Source organism: Ixodes scapularis, unplaced genomic scaffold (assembly GCF_016920785.2).
Source record: "Ixodes scapularis isolate PalLabHiFi unplaced genomic scaffold, ASM1692078v2 PGA_scaffold4__175_contigs__length_147842914, whole genome shotgun sequence".
Taxonomy (NCBI): Eukaryota; Metazoa; Arthropoda; class Arachnida; order Ixodida; family Ixodidae; genus Ixodes; species Ixodes scapularis.
The window spans coordinates 111,653,737-111,672,655 of record NW_024609879.1 but is presented as its reverse complement, the minus strand read 5'-3'; the positions used below and the strand labels follow the sequence as shown (position 1 = coordinate 111,672,655).

The following is an 18,919-nucleotide window of genomic DNA, read 5'->3' as shown; positions in this document are numbered from 1 at the left end:
AAGAACCTGACATTTCTAAAACAAGGACAGTTGCAATATTTTTGTATAGTATATACTTTCTTTTTTTGCTTACAATTATATGTGCCTGTATGACAAGCAAATCTGATTGGTCGGATGCAAGGTTTGCGTCTGAATTCAAAATCGCAGTCGTAAATAAAGGAAAGACTTTACTGATTATAATATGTGAGTAATGGCAGCCTATTCTTTGTTTTACCTCCAGGGATGACTATCGAATAGCCTTCCATTCGCGAGTTGCAAAAGCGGAAGTCTTCGTGCAGCCATATTTGACGTCTGCATGTTTTTAAAGCTCGTCGCGAATTAGCTTTTTTTTTTTAGCTTTTTAACCGGTAGCTTTTTTACAACCTTAGTTCTAAAACGTTTGTTTCACGGCTCAGCAGAAATGACGCGACATGAGTCTTAGTGCGAAGCTAAGGGGCTGGATAGGTTGTGATTTTTTTTCTCTCGTAGTTTTGAACTGTATAGTTCTTACACACTCGTTCTTTAGCATTTCTGTACAATGTAAACAAACATACGAGTATGAACTGAAAACAAGAAAAAGTGCAACTTTCACTCGTAAAAGGCATTTTTTTAATTCATTCAGTCCAAATTGACGGTAATAATTTCTGGAGAAGGAGAACAAGGGACCAACACAAAGCTACAAACACAGCAATAGGTGTGTTTGTTCCCCTTTTCCGGGGATTGTTATCGATATTCTTTTCCAGCTCGCTTACACCTTTGCATTATTTGAATTATCAGCCCAATTTGTGTTTTCAAATCTCTCCAAGAAAATTTTATATCTCGTAACGTTTCTCTCACATAAAAATCTGCATCGCTGTTCTTTTCTTCAAAATAAATAATCTACAGAAACGTCTTGCTATATCTTAGGCAAATAATGAATTTAAAAAAAAATGCTACACAAAAGGTTCTATCATTATCGTCACTTTACATCCTTGGAGCTGCGACCACTTGCCCGAAATTCTTTTTTGCCCGTGTCACGGCACATTTGTTTATTGTATCTCTCAGTCATAAAATTTTCGCGGAGTGAATTGGTGTTGTGAGTCTCGTCGAGCAACGAATTTAACAGAAGACAAATAATAATAAAAAAAAGTCTGTCTCATATGTTTCTTATATTGACTCGCTCGAAAATTCACATGGGTTTACTGAACAAAGCTAGAGCGTCTACAGCTGCTCTCAGTGAATAATTTACGTGCGAAAAACCAACACTCTACTCTCCAATATCTTACGGGTGGCGCCATTTTGTTGCCTAGTTAGAGTGGGAGCAATGGCGATAGTTGAGATTCAATAAAGCGGCTTCCACACCTTCAGATCTGACGCGGATTGTTCTAACAATCCTTGACGACGGAAAAGCGTCTAACGCGATCTTAGATGGAGCTTCGGATAACTCAGCAACAATGATTTTAACAATACATTCCTAGGCTAGATGGCACAAGCTGCCATGCGTTACAAAGGGTACAGCCGTTATAATCCATCCATCTATTGCTGAAAAGTTGTCCCTACTCAGAAGAATAGCCGTTATTTAGTGTCTCCAGCGGCGCCATCCGAACCTTGCGGTATTTTTTTCAATTTTATTTAAAGGATCCGGACAGGAAGCGGGCGTACGGGAGACAAATATTTGTCAAGATGGCTTCGATAAATCAACGGAAGAAATGGTTTAATATCTGTCACTTCGCCTTCAAACAAAATTAGAAATGGAACGCTCGCGTGAACGTTGAGATCTGGGAAATTTGTGACGTCGTGAACTTGTCTCGTGACGGTTTTATGAGAAAGAAACGTACAAGTCACACTAAAAATAGAATGGACTTGTGCATTCTAGATCCGCCGCTGTTAGTAAATAATTGATACATATATATGTATATATATATATTACTGTTCAATAAATGGCATCGCAAAAACCCGTAAATCTTCGCTTTTTTTTTTTTTTTGTAAGACTGGTACGGTGCCAATTTTCCCGCTATCTTCACATAATGTTATTTTGAATATAAGTATGATGGCGATTCCGCACTAAAGAAGAGCAAGACTAAGCAAGCATAGAAGAAAAAAAGGACAACAGAAAAGCCACCAATATTTGTCAATATGAGTTTAACAAAACAATTGAAATAATATTTTGTGGTCGGCTTCAAGACAGAAAGTGATTGTTTCCAAGGACGGCAATTTCTATTGAACGGAAACGGCGCAGAAAACAAATTTTTCACGATTTATACTGGTATATCTTTATATGTCATACTGCTATAATAAGCATTATAAAAATGCATATATTTTTTTCTGATATAAGTTGTAGAGTAATTTAATATAAACTATTTATACCTTTTATCTCGCACCTTTAACAAAAGTTTGAAGCAACCACGTGACATGCACTCCGAGGGATTAAGGTTCCTGACGTATTACAGCCACTTTTATGTTTAAATGAAACGAACTCCCGCCAAGGCATGTTGCGAAGGGTTTAAGATTAACGCGGTCTATTCGAATGCTCCGAACTTTCGCGCAACACACCGACCAAGCAAATCACAAATACACGCGCTGTGGCTCTCAGCGACACTCGACGCCGTCAAACAGAACGTTCCTCTTAATCCCCGACTAATCCGGGCCTTATCTTCCCCCAAAACCCAACGTTCGCTCAGGCGCAAAAAAAAAAAAAAAAAAAAAAAAATGAACCCAACTCACCAATGCCGCGAGAGGGATTCTGTCGTCTTCGCCGATCGCACGGCAGTCTGTCAGAAGCACGATACGACGAGTGGTTACGACTCGATGTTTGTCCCAGAGTCCGTGAAACGAAAAACCCACAAATGAAACTGGACGTCCAGACCGTGTTTTCTTTCGATTAATGTCGCCAACGAAGCCTAATCCGCCTCCTCGAAGCTCATGCACAAGCACGTGCGCGCGCCCAGCACATCCGACAGCTAGAGACACGTTGTTTGCTGGAGTATAAGGACGATCTTCGCTCGCCTCCCCAAGTCTGATGATCCTCTGCCAGTGCCCGACTACACTGTGTTCGAAGGCTCAGACCCGGCTCCGTTTCTTGGCGGGGTTTTCGTGACGTCACATCACGTGGGCGGCGGCCCTTACCTCCTTTCCACTGCTCCGTCGGCTTCTTCGCCTTACGTCATTTGCTCCATTTCGTTTTGTGTGTGACGGCGTTGTAGTTATTGTGGTTTTGTTTTTGGTCTCGTCTTCCGGAAAAGAAACAAAAAAGCTGCCGAAACTCTTCGGGCTTCCTCGAACGCGGAGTTCGGCGTTTTTTTTTTTCTCTCTCGCGGTGCTTCGCCGAGCCGGACCACGTGACTTTGTTTGTCTCATCACCCCTTACCCTTTCTCTATTTTTTTTTAATTATGTGTGTAAATCAGTCATTTGCATATTTAAGCTGCGTATTTTAATGGGCGGCCAGTGAACTTTCTGAATTTCGTTCGTTCACGTCCGGCCGTCAGCTGATGGGTTTATAATCTGGTTTCGTTTCAGTTTTAGCGCTATGGGTTTCTTTTTCTTCTTCTTTTCGCAATTTTAAAGGTTCTTATTAGTCCCTATTCATTCTCTTAGCTTAAAAATTTCTGTAACAAATTTGGCGTAAGGGCGGCAATTTTTTTATCTTGCCGCTTCTGGGTTGAGATGTACGCAACTTGACGCTCCCCTACGTCGCCTGGTATCCCACACACGCTCGGATCTTTTCGCAAAGTATCACTGCTTCCAGGCTTCGATGATACCCTTCACGTCATAGCACGTAACAAAAGTTTCGAAACATTGTCTCGTGATAGGCTCAAATACTTGACTACCCTGTGAAGTATTTGATACAGTTTCTGTCCTCTTTTTTTCCTACTCAAACGCTTCACCCACTGTGATCGTCTTCGCAGCGAGAAAGCGAGTATGCACACTTTATAGCGGAAAGAAAAGGAAGGAAAAAAAAAGAAAGAACGAAAATGACGTCACGACGCCGCACACTCCTCTTCCTCCTCACCTTTCTTTCTTCCTGCTTTCCTTCCCGCCATCTTATCATTATTTATTTTTTTTTTTTCGTTGCTCGCTTTCTCCTTTGCATCTGGGGCACGACGGGGCTCGGGGTCGCGCGCTGGGTTTGAATAAAATCAGACAAAAGAAAAACAAAGAAAGAGAAAAGCAAATTAAACAAAAAGAGGGCGGGGCATTCCAACACGCTTCTTCGAACAATACCACTTCAGAGACAAGGCCGGCTCATGACGTCATCTTTAGTGGATCCCCGACGCGGCCCAAGAAGCGAACACGCCAAAGCTTGCTGGGAGACGCTGCGGGATTGATACGACTCGCTCCAAAGGCTCCTTTCGATCCGAGACCTTCTGAACTCCTTCCAAAACTGTCTCTTTCATGTTATTTCCACAAGTGGCCGGAGCGGTTCGTTTTCTTTCGTTGTTTATCCAGGCTTAAGCGGAAGGCGAACGCTTTCGTTTCCCTTTTGGCGTTCCGGCCTTTCGGACTTTTGTGAGGCTTTGGAGAGGATGCTGCCACTGCGGCTTTTTGGGACTCTTTCCAGATACTGTTGTGGTTTTCAAAAGAAGACAAAAAGTAAGCTTAAAACAAGAAAAAATAGCATCCTTTTTGGCTCCGGGCGCGGCTGCCGAGACACTGTCACCTCACTCGAGTAATTTACGGTGTCAAGAGGTCGCGGAACAGCCGATTCTGTTTATTTATTTATTTTTTTAGTCTGTTTACTTCCTCAGTTTTTTGTTTTATGTTTCATTGGCTCCCGGCCCAGATTCCCTGGTTCATAAGTGTTGTTGGGGGCTCCGTTGTTGTTGAAGGCTATTTTGCTTAGAAGTTACGAAAACTTTGCGCGCTTACCGATTTATCTTCCGCGACGCCCGCACGAGGCGTTGCAGTTAATTTACCGAGGAGCACCACAGCACCGAAAGTGTTCCTATATCATTCGCCCTCAACACGGAAATATAACCGATGATAAGTGCTCTTTAGTTATGGTAGGATAAAGACTGATTCACACTGTTGCGACTGCTTGCGATTAAGTGCCTCAATATCTCTTGGGATTTCTTACGAGACTAGCGCCATCTGGTGGCTAGCCGTAGAACACTACGCGATTCGTATTTGAATCGTTTCGCTCATCATTCTTTTTTGTCTGGCTTCTTTCGATAGTGCTATAAACGTCCATTGTTCATAGACAGCACGTACATTCGACCTCGCAAATACCGCAAAACCTTCGCTCTAGTGAAATCCAGTTGCAGCGTCCCCTTATAGGTGGCGCCAGAGTGCGAGTGTATTATTCTTCTATCTCAGTTCCTCCGAAAGAAGTCCACACTTGGCACCAGACCCTGAAGAAGCCAAAGAGGCGGAACGAAGGGCCAGGAAAATAAGACTGACTTCGCACTCGCCTCCGGACGGTTTCCCTTTCCCTTCTAGTTTGTCGAGGTAGAAGAGGTTGTGCGTACGAAGGCTTCAAACTTAAACAGCCATCCCACCGGTGAGGCAAGCCAGGTTTCCCAAACCAACGGCACCTAAAGACGTCGGTCCGAACCCATCTTGCAGCAAAGCGTGTGGCCAACACAAGCCACACGTATATATGCGTTTGGTCTGGAACTGCAAGGACACAGATATGCGAAGACTAGGAGCCATCGCAGAAGTACCGCCAGAAGCAAGCCCTCCAAGCTACACAGAGCGGACACGCCCAAATATCAATAACGCTGACATAAAACAAATATTGTCATTACCGGTCCGTTTTATTCGCTCCTCAGGCTTCATCAACTATATCTGGTTCCCTTCACAATTCCCCCCTTATCCCCCCTCCCTTCCCCCTGTCTTGCGAGATGGTATTAACCAAGAGGCAAGGAAATAATCACCTTTTCTTTTCTATAAACGTAATTACTACTACTACCGTCGTAAGAGGTCAGCAAAACTCGGTCGTAACCTACCGGAAGTGATTGAACGAGCCATAATCGGCCCTGCCGGACGCTGTACAAAATATGTGCTACACCAAAGCACAGCCTGAAAAGAACATCAGCTAGTAGATTTATGCATGGTGATCAATGTTGAAGACGCACTAAAAAGGAGTAACAAGACGATACTCGTTACTTGCAAATGAAAGGAAAACGTTACATTTACCGATAAAAAAGTTATTAACCTTACTTTTGAGGAACGTTTTTGTGTATGAATTAAAACGTTTTACTGTTTTCACATTAGAGGAATGCACAAGCGCCATTTTTCAAGAACCATAATGTTCATGCCGGAACCTAACATAATTATCTTTTCTTTTTTGATACTCTTCTTTTGAAAGCATGAAAGATGAGAGCTCCAAAAATTCAAGAGGAATTCTTTTTAAAGCTTTGGGAAGAATAAAGAGTACTTAACAACGTTACCTGTTGCTCGAAGTAAGTAACCTACGCACATTGTTTGTTACTGATTTGAAACTTTAACGAGTTCTTTAGAACGGTACCGAGAAATGTAATGCGTTAGTATAAACGTCGTTAGGTGCAGCGCGTTACCGCCAACACTAAATATGATTCTAAAAAAAAAAAAAAAAAGCATACGTTCATTTATTAATAAACGTCTGGCTCGAATGACCTTGAAAAACTTGAGAAGGGTGTGTGTATTGTTGGGTGGGATATGTCGTCGCACTGATTGCTTGCGTCCTGTGGGCAGGACGTTTGCGTTTTGTCCAGAGGTGTCTACCATTTCGGCAAAATTGTGAACATCAGCTTGATATCTATACTCCAGATGTTATCTTAAAAATGAGTCTGATTTTTCTGTTTGTTATTGAGTAGAGAATTTGATGATTGGTAGGGCTGGATTTATTCATTCTCATGATGCCCACGCGTGTACACAAAAGATAATAAAAAGAAGCAGCTGTTTAAAGTAAGAATGAATAAAAATAAAACACAGCTTGTCAGTACCAGTCTTCAGGGTTAAAATTAAATTAAGGATGTTTAGCTTTCCGAGTTTTATTTGCGCAGAATTAGCAAGAATAGTGTTTACTTTCAAAACATTAAAACAATACTGTTGGGTGTTTATGCTGATTAAGATCGGCGTATCATATAAAACCAAAAAGAAAAACGTAAATTAGCAAGTGCAGGTATAGTCACCATTACCTGAACTATTTCCAGAAGAATAAATTCAGCAAATGTGTTTTTGTTACTTCTCAAATCTTCTTATTATTGTATGTTTTCGAAGGCTGGGATCAGCTCAATTCAATGTTCACATGACGAAGTGAAAAATTTGGTCGTAGAAGTTCGCACGGGGCACTTCAAATATAAATTCTTATCAAATCCGGCTACCGACAGATGAAACAAATAAAAGCAAACACGTCGATAAGATACGCAATATTTTTTTATTTTCTATTGACCCACCAAAATATAGTTTTCAGTGTTTATTTTTGGGCGCTTTCGAGAAAACTAAAAGCTCCAAAGACAACACACCGTGCGCGCCATGAGACGGTAAAAAAAAAAAAAGTTTCTTTTAAAGAAAATATGCAAATACGTTGAGTTTTTTTTTTTCTTTATTGAGCAAATACGTTGATGTGATTTAATTTCAAAGTGAAAGGAAGATTATTTTTTTTTTGAAAATCTTTTCTGCCTACTTGGGAGCTTCGGAGTACATATTGTCATTTTTAATTTCACGCCGGATTATATATTTCTTTTATATGTTGAGCGCCTGCTGTGTTTTTCGGCGGGTATTTCCCACTTTTCGTAATGCGATCCTGGAGATCTTTCTTTAGAAACTTCCATTAAAATAAAAGACGGCGGCGCAAAGCTGCAGAAGAGCCGATAACCTCGGATTCGTCATTATCTTGCCTCTAATATTCGTCCAGTAAAGCTTTTTTTTTTCCTGATATATATATTTGCCGTGGGGATTATTTTAGCTTTAAATAAGTACATTGTTAGTAGCCGGGTAAGTTTAGAAGATGTCTCCCCTCTCCCTCTCTTTCTTTCTCTCTCTCTCTGTCTGTCTCTCTCCCAGTGTCTCCTCGCACAGGAAAAAAAGACGCGACAGTTCGGGCGTTTGATGATAGAAAAGCCAGCCATACTTCCAGACTTGTACTTAACACGTTTCAAACAACGCGTTACTTGCACAAAAAAATGTTTTTCTTTTTCGGTAACGAAGCAAAGACCAAGTTACCTTTCCGAGAAAAGGAACGAGTTTCTTTTTTTTTGATGCAGTAATGTTCCAGACTTGTACTTCACACGTTTCAAACAGCGCGTTACTGGCACATAAATACTTTTTTTTTCGGTAACGAAGCAAAGACCAAGTTACCTTTCCGAGAAAAAGAAACGAGTATAGCGTATTTTCTTTCTTTTTGATGCAGTAATGACGTGCGGTGTTAGGTACTTCTGAAGGGGAACGCGTTCCACGTTAGTACCGAAACTAAGTGGAGAGCAAGTCGTCTGCTTTTCGCGCATGAGTTGCGGTGACGTCAGGACGACGCCGAACTCTGATTGGCTATGATCGAAAGGATAGTGGGTAGACCTGAATGCTATGGATGCCTCGAGGTCTACCCACTATTTTTGTATCAATCAGCCAATAAGAGCTTTGGCGTTCCGGCATTATCGCAATCCCTGTGCATGAAGCAGACGAACTTGCGCTCCGTATAGTTATTACCCCGTCTCGCGCTGCAATGTGCGCGACGAGAAAACGCGAGATAGACCATAAGAAAGTACAGAATGCACGTCAATACAGCCACAGTTATCTCTAAATGAAGGTGCTAAAAAAAAAAAGCAAGAAATCAGTAACGACGACGAATATTGGGAACAACAAATGATTCATGAAAAAATAACGAAACATCTGGAATAAAGAGAAAGGAAGTCACGCACCGTTCCTTTTGAATCACAGTAACGAGAAACGTAATTCGTTACTATTATAGTAAAAAAAGAGCAGCGGTAGGCAGTTACTTTATTTCCGTAACGTGTACACGTTCGCATACTTCTAAGATGCAGTGTGTCAACACCCTCTAAATAGGCTCCTAGCTCTCGAGCTTTGAGCGGCCCCTCTCTCGAGCAAAATCGAATATTTCTAGGTCACACATTGATTGTGCGTTTTTACGCTCCCTCAGATCTAAAAAAAAAACAAGAAAAAACACACTGTACAAAACATGCACAAAACAGCTGAAAGGGACGCATTCTTGGCGTTACGAGAAGACGCTAAGGCCACACACTATACATTTCTTGTCGATTTTTTTTCGCAGTTTTTGTTTTGTTGCGGAGTCTAGCATTTTAACGCGCTACGCGCAGACGCCGAGATTTAACACTATACGTGGCTGCGTCTTGTGGACGCGCTCGCGCCCCCTGGCCGAAACCAACAGGCGTATGCGGAGGCCAAGCTCGTCTGCTTGTTTTGCAAGGGTCCTGGTGATGTCGGAACGACGCCGAGCTGCAGTAGGCTCCGATCGAAGGATAGTGGGTAGACCTCGAAGCAAGATGCCTTGAGGCCTACCAACTGTCCTCCAATCAGAGCCAATCAGAGCTCAGCGCTCTGAGGTCACCACGATCCCTGCAAAACAAGCAGACGAACTTGCTCTCCGCCATATTGAGTAGTTTCAGCGAATATAGGGGCGCTCCGATCGATCCAACATGGCGGACAGAAGGGGGATAGATTTGCGACGCCGGTCGTAGACCGGTAGCGTATAAATAAAACAAAGCGTGTCGTTCTCTCTTTGTTGCCGTGTGCGAGACGATCATTGTTTCAACCAGGACCTACCGTGATGCTACTGATGAAGTGTTCAAGCCAGTCGAAGGCAAAAAATCTTGCCATAGTCAAGATATGTGTGCAAATGTTCGACGTGAGCTCTCACGCTGGTGCAGCTGTCAAGTTGGACCGAATGTACGCGGGCCCAAAGAAAGGTACATATCAACAATGTTCGCGCGTTGAAACTATTACGCGTACTTTGTCTAAAACTAAACTTATCGGTCTGCGGCTACAAACATTTTCGTTGACGTTGCTTAGATGATGTAACCATTCAGGCCTCGCACTAAAAGGTGTTGCGAACTCTTCGGTCATGACAACTGCAGCATACAAGGGACGATTGAGGTCTTTATCCTGAGTTCTATGTATCGAAACATCGGTATCCTTGGTGTTATATTCCGATCAGCTGGTCGCCAATCGTCCTGTTTTTACGCATAATGTAAACAAGCCCCGGAAGCGCCAATCTCATTTCGATGTGCTTGTGCACCCCTACAAGCTTCGTTTTGGCTCTTGTGGAAAGCTTTATTGTAATAGCAATAGTCTCATCGGTCATTGGAGGTGTATGTGCCAAGGTGATATCTGCTGTGTGTGATCTGCTGACAAACAAGTCTGTGTTAAATGCGAGAAGGAGAACGAAGGTAAAGCTTTTTTAACTGTTTTCTTTTTACAGAGCAGGGCAAAGCTTCTAAAACAAGAGCAACCTAAGCTGATATTTGAGTGTGCTCAAGAATGAATGGCAAAAGGTGTTTATGCTAAGTGGTAGATGTACGCAGTTGATTTTCTGTTTGCCTCTGCATTGTAAATTGGAAGATATGTATGAGTAGAAGACACGTGTCCTTTTGAAAAATGTCTTTTATTAGAGCAAAAATAGGTTTTCATACACAACTGAAGAGTTCGCACCATCATTTAATGCGAGGCCTGAACGGTTTTATCACCTAAGCAACGTCAGCGAAAATGCTTGTAGCCGCAAAGCGATTTAGGCTTAGATAAGTATGCATCATAGTTTCAGCCTCAAACACGCAACAATGTTGATATATACCTTTCTTGATGACAACTGCACCAACGTGAGAGAGCCCACGTCGTTGAACACTTGCACCCATCTTGACTATGATATGGCAAGATTTCTTGCTTGAAGTGAAGATCATCTCGCTACAACTAGCTACGACCACCCACCGCAGCGATGCAGGCGTTGAAGAAGCGCAACGTATAGTCAGTCGCCGTCAGCCGACGATGCTCGTTTGAAATTCACAGCTTTCCGCCCTCGAGCTTCGTTTGTACTTGGCACCGAGTGTTATTTTCTGTGCTTGTGTGTGCTCAGTGGCTGGATATGGGCCTCAAGAGCAGTTCTTCAGGCTCAATAGCGTTCGCCGAAGAACTTCTGAAGAAAATGCCACCCAGAAAGAAAAGCATGGAAACGCAACGCACCAGCTTCGTGGCATATGGACTGGGCGCAAAAATCGGGCCCTGCGGATAATGCACCAAAGGCAAACTATCTAAACAAAACAAAAACATTTTTAGGCTCAAATTGGCTTCTGTGGACTATACGCCTGGACACTGGTGCCTGTTATTACGCATTGTATATTCACTGCTGTTTGTTATGTATGGCTTGAGACTGCCTTCCTGTAATGATGCAGAGGGGTCCACTGAACCTTGAAATAAAGATATTTAAGCACATCTAGATGCAATGCCCCTTGAAGCCAGATGGTTAGGGAAAAGGTGTGCCATTACCTAATATGCAAACAGCACACCAATGGTCACGATCGAAACTCACTGAGTCAAAAGGCAGTTTTCCACCACAATATTTATTGCCGCGTAATTACCAATTTGGTCCATTAAATATATTGAGGCTGTAGCCTATAGCACATCCATTCTGGATCTGCAAAGCTTATGCTGTAGACATGCATCATCACATGAGTATGTTTCTTATCAATCTTAAACGTAAAAACAAAATTCACATATCATCACATTTTTAGCAAATTGAATGGTTTCACCTGTCACACTGTTAGCTTTGGAAGTAAACCAATTCACAATACCACCAGTGGCATACATCGTGCCAAGCATTAGTGCCGCATGTGGCAGCAAAATGTCTTAACTAGGGAAGCAAACTTAATCGATCGTGTTGATTAAAGCACTTAAGTACGGGAGAAATCAATCAAAGAAGGTCACTCGAAAGGGAGGTTTTCTCGCTGAACGAATATGACTTTTTATTGGGCGTTCCGCAATGTAAGACCGAAGACATTCACTCCGTGATCGGTACAGAAGCATTTGCTTAGCAGTCGGTCGTGCGTGCTAAAAACAACAACAAAAACAAAGGCGGATTAGAAACGCTATAGATTCGCTTTTGCACGGAGTACTTACACTCAAAATCGTGTCAACATAAAGCGACTACGGCCCACCTTGCTAGCAGCAATCTTAAAATTTATCCGCATAGTCGTCGCACCCGTGCACCAACCGAAAGCGTTGCTGCAAGCCCCTCCGCCGTCAACTTTGAGTCGCTGTTGAGTCTGAAGAACTGCTCTATGAGGTCCATATATCCAGCGACTGAGCTCATACACAAGCACAGGAAATAATACTCGGTTCCAAGAACAAACGAAGAAGCCGGGTCGGAAGGCCCCGAATACCAAACGATCTGCGTCGGGCGACGGTGATGGATTGCGTAGTACACAGGTTGCGCTCCTTCGACGCCTGCATCGCTGCGGCGAGTGGTCGTAGCTATAGTCGTAGCTGATTGTGTCACCTCTGTTGCTCGTACCGGAACACTAGAGTCGCGTAATATTCTTGCTGCCGAAGTTTATAAGCCTACGTTCGCGGCCAACGCATTTACATAAAGCCAACGCCCAGCGAACCTATCTCCCTCGTTCTCTTTCGGCGACCGGCCGCCAGGGTGGTGACACCGTCGTAGAAACTCCTCAATACCTGTCGCTTTCAAGTCTCAAGTAGCGCAGCTGGCGAGCAAATTGAGACATTTTTAGGTCGTGTTTCCGTCGTGCGTCGCATCGCGTCGTTTCATACGCTTTTTAGTGCCTATGAAGAAACGCCAAGGAACGCTGACAGACGCTATAGTTTACGCTCTTGGATCGTGCGCGATGGGACGACGCTGTAGGACGCCACTTCACATCAGCATTAAAGGGTCGTGTCTCGCGGACGCTAGCGGAGGCGATACTTTTCTGGTCGCGTTTCGTGGGGGAGGCACTGACTTGATCGAACGACGTTTTAGCGAAGCGGCTTTTACGCGTGGGTCCAAATTTTCGTAATGAGACGCCGCTGATTGTCGCCGCGAAGCGACGGGGTTGATACTACATGAGCGAATGACGTTTTAGCCAACAGCGACATTTGAGCGTTGAGCGAATCGACGTTTTAGCGAATAACGGGGGCGCGTGTTAAGCCCCCCCTCCCCTTTCACTCCGGGCTCTGCGGCGGGTCATTACAAAATTGTAAACCCACTTGGCCCAACGGCGCTTCGTGGAGGCCGACTATTTACTAAAGTGTGATTCGGTGAAACGTGGGCGTTCGCTAGAACGTCATTCGATCAAGTGAGCGCCTCGCTGACGCGGAGATCAAAATATGGGGGCTCTTTGTGCGGCTGTTTTTCTTTCTTCCCGCTGAGCTAGGTATTTACTGAACGCGGTATCTGTTGGCGTGTTCCTTACATCATATCTTCCTCGATCGAGCGCAGGGCACACAGAATGTATTGCATTGGTGCTCAATCAACCAATCAATCGATCGATCAATTTTTTTTTGGCTGATACTCGCGTACAATTGGTGCTTCACTGAAGAGCCGCCAAGCTCGCGTCCGCGTCGCGGTTAAGGCGTCTCGTAGCGTCTCCCAACGAACAGACAATACCAGGCTGCGACGCCAACACTCGCGCGTCTCTTACACTTCCGCGTCTACTGTCATTGAACATCAGCCTGTCTGCCTCTGGGGACAGGTCGGGCATCCCCTCACAATGATGTAATGCGCCAGGCCTTCTTCTAGGTTGTATTGATGGCTGTCTCCGCTCTTGTTTCGGCCGAAACCGAAACAAGCGCGGGGAGGGCGAGCCGGCTGTCAGAAATAGAACGACGTGTTCTGGCGAAGCAGCTCACCTACTACTCCGCCGTTACGCACTCTCCGCCCTATTAGCTCCTCCACGAAGCCCAACAGCGCGTTCTCAGTCGGGGGGCGCTTACGTCATTCGGTCGGGACGCTGTTTTGACCGATAAGTGGGTTCTGACGTCAGCAAAACTGGATCACTCGGGCAACGGCGCGCGCACTGCGTGGTATAGGGACGGATGAGGTAGAGGTTACGGAAGGGTCTTTTGTAGCGTAGACTAATGAATCACACGGCCTCGTACGCGGAAACAAACAAAAAAAAAAGTAGAAGAAAAAACGGAAAAAAGCCATGGTTTATGGTTAACGTTACTTCAGCTTCACCCTGTGAGCTCTTGCATGTGGACTCTTAGGAGCTCATGCCTGAGTCGGGGATCATTGTACGAGTGGCATGATGCAACGTTTGCTTCCGGCTCGAAACCTCGCCGGAATCCGTGTGTATGACGGTGTATGAGTATGACGTATGACGTCTTTTGTCCTGTGTGTCTCTATTACACCAACGCGCGGTTTTGACGTCACGCCCCTGCGGGGGCGCTGCGGTCGTCGTAACGTATCTGGAAACTCTTCAACTCCCACGAACCTGAGGCCAGATTCATAAAAAACCTCTTACCTACGACAACTTAGCTACGAAGTTCGTAAAGTTACGATCATCGTAAGATGAGGCGAGAACGGTATTCACAAACGCGTTCTTAAGTGAGAGGAGGAAAGTTACGACCTCTTACGGAGAAACGATGACTTCCGGTGCTGTTGCTATGGCAACGGCGTCTTCGGCAACACGAACAACCAATTAGAGAGCTAGGCATAGTTCGGAGCACGTGGATTTTTAATAACAAACACAGGCTAACCACTCGTTGATAGACAGCTCCGTGTATGTCCTGTCCTGTCTGTGTGTAAATGTGTAGTCTTCAAGCTGATTCTCATAAACACGGGCGACCTTTCCACCACCGCTTGTCTGGGGTTCGTGTCCGTGCAGTGGTATATCGACGCTAACACGATTTAAACGCTTCGTTGACTGCTACAAACTCTATCGCTACGAAGTCAACACAACTGTCATCGTTGGTAAAAGCCCCGTGCCAGTCGTTTGCAAAGCAACGTAGAAGGAAACAAACCGCTGCGACGTTTCTCGCGGCCTCGGAAATGCAGGAGTGAGCCGACGTTAAAAAAGATACGTTTGAACTACGAGTGTGTCAGCAAGAGTCACGCAAATACCTGTTCACACTCGGAGCGGACGCGTGCGTTTGATCGAAGTGCTGGATTCAGACTGCGTTTCGGTAAGCGCTTCGGGACCGATCTTCTACGATTGCAACTCGATACTGACGTGACACTCGGCAAAGAAAGGTTGGACCGGCATCACGTAGCTCCCACAAACTGATACAGCTCGACAGTTAAAAATGGCATACTAATAACAAAGTGTACATACCGTGTTGCGAAGGTAATCCATACGGCGTTTATTTGAGCTCTATATCACACAAAACAAGGAGATAGAATCGAGGAGTCCCTTTTCGACGTCACCGCTGCCTCGGAAAACAAGGTGATCGAGATGATAAGGGGAATCGGTTGACCTCTGAAATTTAGTTCAGCTATCAAACTATTCATACGGGGAGGGTCCACAAGGGTCGCGCGGGCATATTCCATTCAGCAAGCCAGCCGGTCGTGGGCAGACGGTCTTGGCCAAGGACCGTCTGAGCAATGCCGCAATGCTGCGCCGGAACGGTCGGAGAGCCTGCTAGGCCTATGTATTCCGCCGAGCTCGCTTGGTCGGTGGGATCGTCGCCTTTGTTGCCTTTTCCGGGTGTCTGTGGATCCAGCGTTCATGTTCGTCGTGGTCGGTTTCAGGACTTCTTCATTTTTTTCTTGCTGCTTGAAGTCGGGACGCGCAAGAAGAGCAGGTAGAAAAATAAATGTCCGTTGGGTCGTCGCGACCGAGCAACTGAGCGACGTTGTCGGCCATGTTAATTTGATCGTAGAAAGTGCGTAAGACAGCTTCGGAGCTGTCGTAGGATTTTGTCGTAACCTGCGCAAAAGTTACGACAATTTCGTTTCGAGAATACGGATTTTCTCTCAAATTTGTCGTACGCATTTTTTTCGTCGTAAGTTCGCTTTGAGAATCCGGCCTCTGGTTTCCGCACACGCGCAGTGCCTTTGTGTGGGCGAACGCGGGTTTGTGGAGACGTTTTTTTTTTTTTTTTCCGGATCGCTCGAGTTCTTTCTCGTCGCGATCGACTGCGCCAGTCACAGTTGTGGGGAATCGTAAACAAGACATAGGGTGGTACTCAATGTTTGTGCATACTGGGCTTTATTCTGCCTCAAAAACGAGCCGACGCACGAAAAGGCGGCTCGCCATTGGCCAAAAGTGGCCCCGGGAAACGCCGCCAAGCGGAATCGAAAAACAAAAAAGAAAGCGTGCGTAGTTTGGGTTTTACCGTCCCAAATTCGTCCCCTATGTCTTGGGTTCTCTCGTTGACGGAGCCATCTGTTTGTTTCTGCGTTTTAAGAACACCGACGACAGTGCTGACAAGGAGTTTTGGTGCATCGTTCGGATTACACCGATAACGATACCCGATACTCCGGGTATCGTTATCGAAGTTGAGTAGCTTACGGGGGAAATGGCAAAAAGTGTTACCGGCAAGGCCGCACACGGCTTATAGAACTTAGATTTCGGAGTTTCAAAACACGCTGCTGAGTATTTGAACCGGAACTCACGTCAGGTGCAACGGCGTTCTAGATCTTTTCCACGTGGGCGCCGCCATCTTGAATCCTGGAACTTCCGTTTTGCGGGAAAACGTCGGTTTTCACTGGCCGCGCAACTACAGGGTGTTTACAGGTTTTTTTTTTTTTCGTGAATATTAATTTTTTTTAGTATTGCAGGCAATGAAAAGGACGAGCGGCATCCTTAGCGGCCTTCCCATTGTCTGAAGTGATTAAAGGAAGGATTAATGATTGGTGTTCTGCGCGCCCTGTGGTGCAGATCACACTCAGAGGACCTTGAGGATACACTTCGAAAGAGTAAATGAGTTTCAATTGAAATTGTAAACAATTCACTTCATACACCGTACGTCCCAATTGAAACGCGATTTTTTTTTTGTCTTATGTGCTCCTATTGAATCTTCAAAGATTATCGGGCACCGAGTTTCAATTAAATTTTTAGCAGTTTAATTTAAAAAAAAAATGAAAGACCTATACAATTCTCTGTAATGCCGAATTGAAGCGCAGCTCTTGAGGAGGAGGAGGATGGGAGGGTCATGTTTGACGTAAGACGTGACATGACGTTTAACGTCGCGAAGGTAACATTTTCCCGCTAAATTTAGCGGAAAAATTTACCGCCAAATTTAGCTGGAAAATTTTACCCTCCCGACGTCACATGTGACGTCACGAGGGTAACATTCTCCCGCTAAATTTAGCGGGGAAGTTTTCCCACTAAATTTAGCGGAAAATTTCCCACTAAATGGCAGGGGAGCAGGAGGGGAGGGTACGGAGAGGAGGATATGCTCCTCCTCCTCCTCAAGAGCTGCGCTCTAATTCGGCATTACAGGGAAATGTAAACGTCTTTCATATTTTTTTTGTCTATAATTCTTGATTTCATGGTTCATGAGTACGTGGGAGAAACGAAGAGAAACAACACGAAGCGTTCACGACATTTAAAAGTGCACCAAATTCATTTCTGAGATCGTCTGTTCTTGGTTACAACTCATTCCACAGGATCTTACCATCCCAGAAATCGAAGAACTGTGCTCGTGCGACGTCTATTTCCCTACTAAGAGTGGGACTGAAATTTGTGCCACGCCTCTTTCTGATCGAAAAAAAAAAATCTGGAGCATAGAATTCAGCGGAGGTGCCGGCGGTGTGAAGACGGACGCTCGTCAGACAGTCGCAAGCATCCTCTCTCCGAAAGCGACTTGCGTTTGGCTGACGTCCCGTTAAAACATTGTTTTGCTTGTATGTTCATACAGCCTTGATGCTACTACGCCTCAACGGGTGTCTTGTCTCTTAGATGTAGATGACAAATATAGCCGGTGCAGTGCAACCGCTCACCTTGGTTCTTTAGCGTGCACCACGTACTGGTGATTACACGAACGCGTGCCGGTACGAAGCTCATCCAGATCAAAACAGGCACGGGAGGTTCAGCAAGCGTTGGAGAACCCATGAGGTTCTACTGCGCTAGCTTTCGCTCGACGCTCCGAGCCGAGACCCGTGAGCCCTTCTTCTTGCTTCGCGATCGTTTCTTTTGCGCGTGTATCAGCTAACGCCCCAATATCTTTGATTTTCAAGTTCTGTTATAATAGGCGAATGTTTATTTAAAAAAAAAAAAGTATTATGAACGCGGGCCATGTTTTGTTTTGTTTGGAGCTCATTCTGATCACAAAACGCTAATTCCTCGGAAAAAAAGAGAACGAAATAGTGAATAATAATATTTGTAATAGAAAAGAAAATCCCGAAAGTTTAGTCTTGTTTAAATTGGGAGGCTGTTAGAACAATTTGCATAAACTTAGATTAGGCGCACTCGCATGCATGACTCAGTCTAACTGGTAATTTAAACAGCAGGATTGTCGATTCTGCTGTTTGCATAAAAATACATATCAAGAACGCGGCTGAAAAGTTCAATCACGGAAACTTTTCGTCATTTCGCGGAAATCCCGTTACCGTTCTCCCCCGAGGAGGTGGCGGTGCAGGCTAATTCAATTTATCGGCGCACGCATCGCTTGTAAGCCTCCATTAGCCAGCAGCCAAAAGAGAAAGTAAGAGCTCCGCGAACGTTATAAGGCTCGAGTTCGACCTGGTTCGACTTTGTCGAACTTTAAACGAAAAATTCGAAACAAGGTTTCGGCTAAAGGTCGAGTGTTATGCGCTGGTGCGTTCTATACAGTCCTGTACACGTTTTTTTATTTACAGATTACTGCAGGCAGCAGAGCTGCTCAAGCAGGAGAGGTTTACAAGAATTGCGACTCTAGCAGACGCTCAAATGATTCAGCATTTGTTCTTTCAATAAGCAATGACGGAAAAAGGTTCGACCGCTCAGTTTTGTTTGGAAAAAAAGATGTTTGCAAAAGCTTAGTTCTGGCAAAATATGGGCGTGTTACTTTAGAGTGGTCACAGTCTTGTTGATCTGAGCGGCGTTCGAAATAAATGGTATTCACTTCGCAGGCCAGAACTGTTATGTTATAGTA

General features: G+C 44.6%; 1 protein-coding gene across 1 annotated transcript in view; it reads right to left on the bottom strand.

The window, feature by feature from the left end:
• Positions 1-3,027, bottom strand: part of LOC115319667 — a 50,500-nt gene extending 47,473 nt beyond the window's left edge. Inside the window, exon 1 of the mRNA XM_040218019.3 lies at positions 2,683-3,027. The gene's annotated coding sequence lies outside the window, so the exon portion shown is untranslated. The remainder of the gene's footprint in view (positions 1-2,682) is intronic.
• Between the last annotated feature and the right edge of the window lie 15,892 nt (positions 3,028-18,919).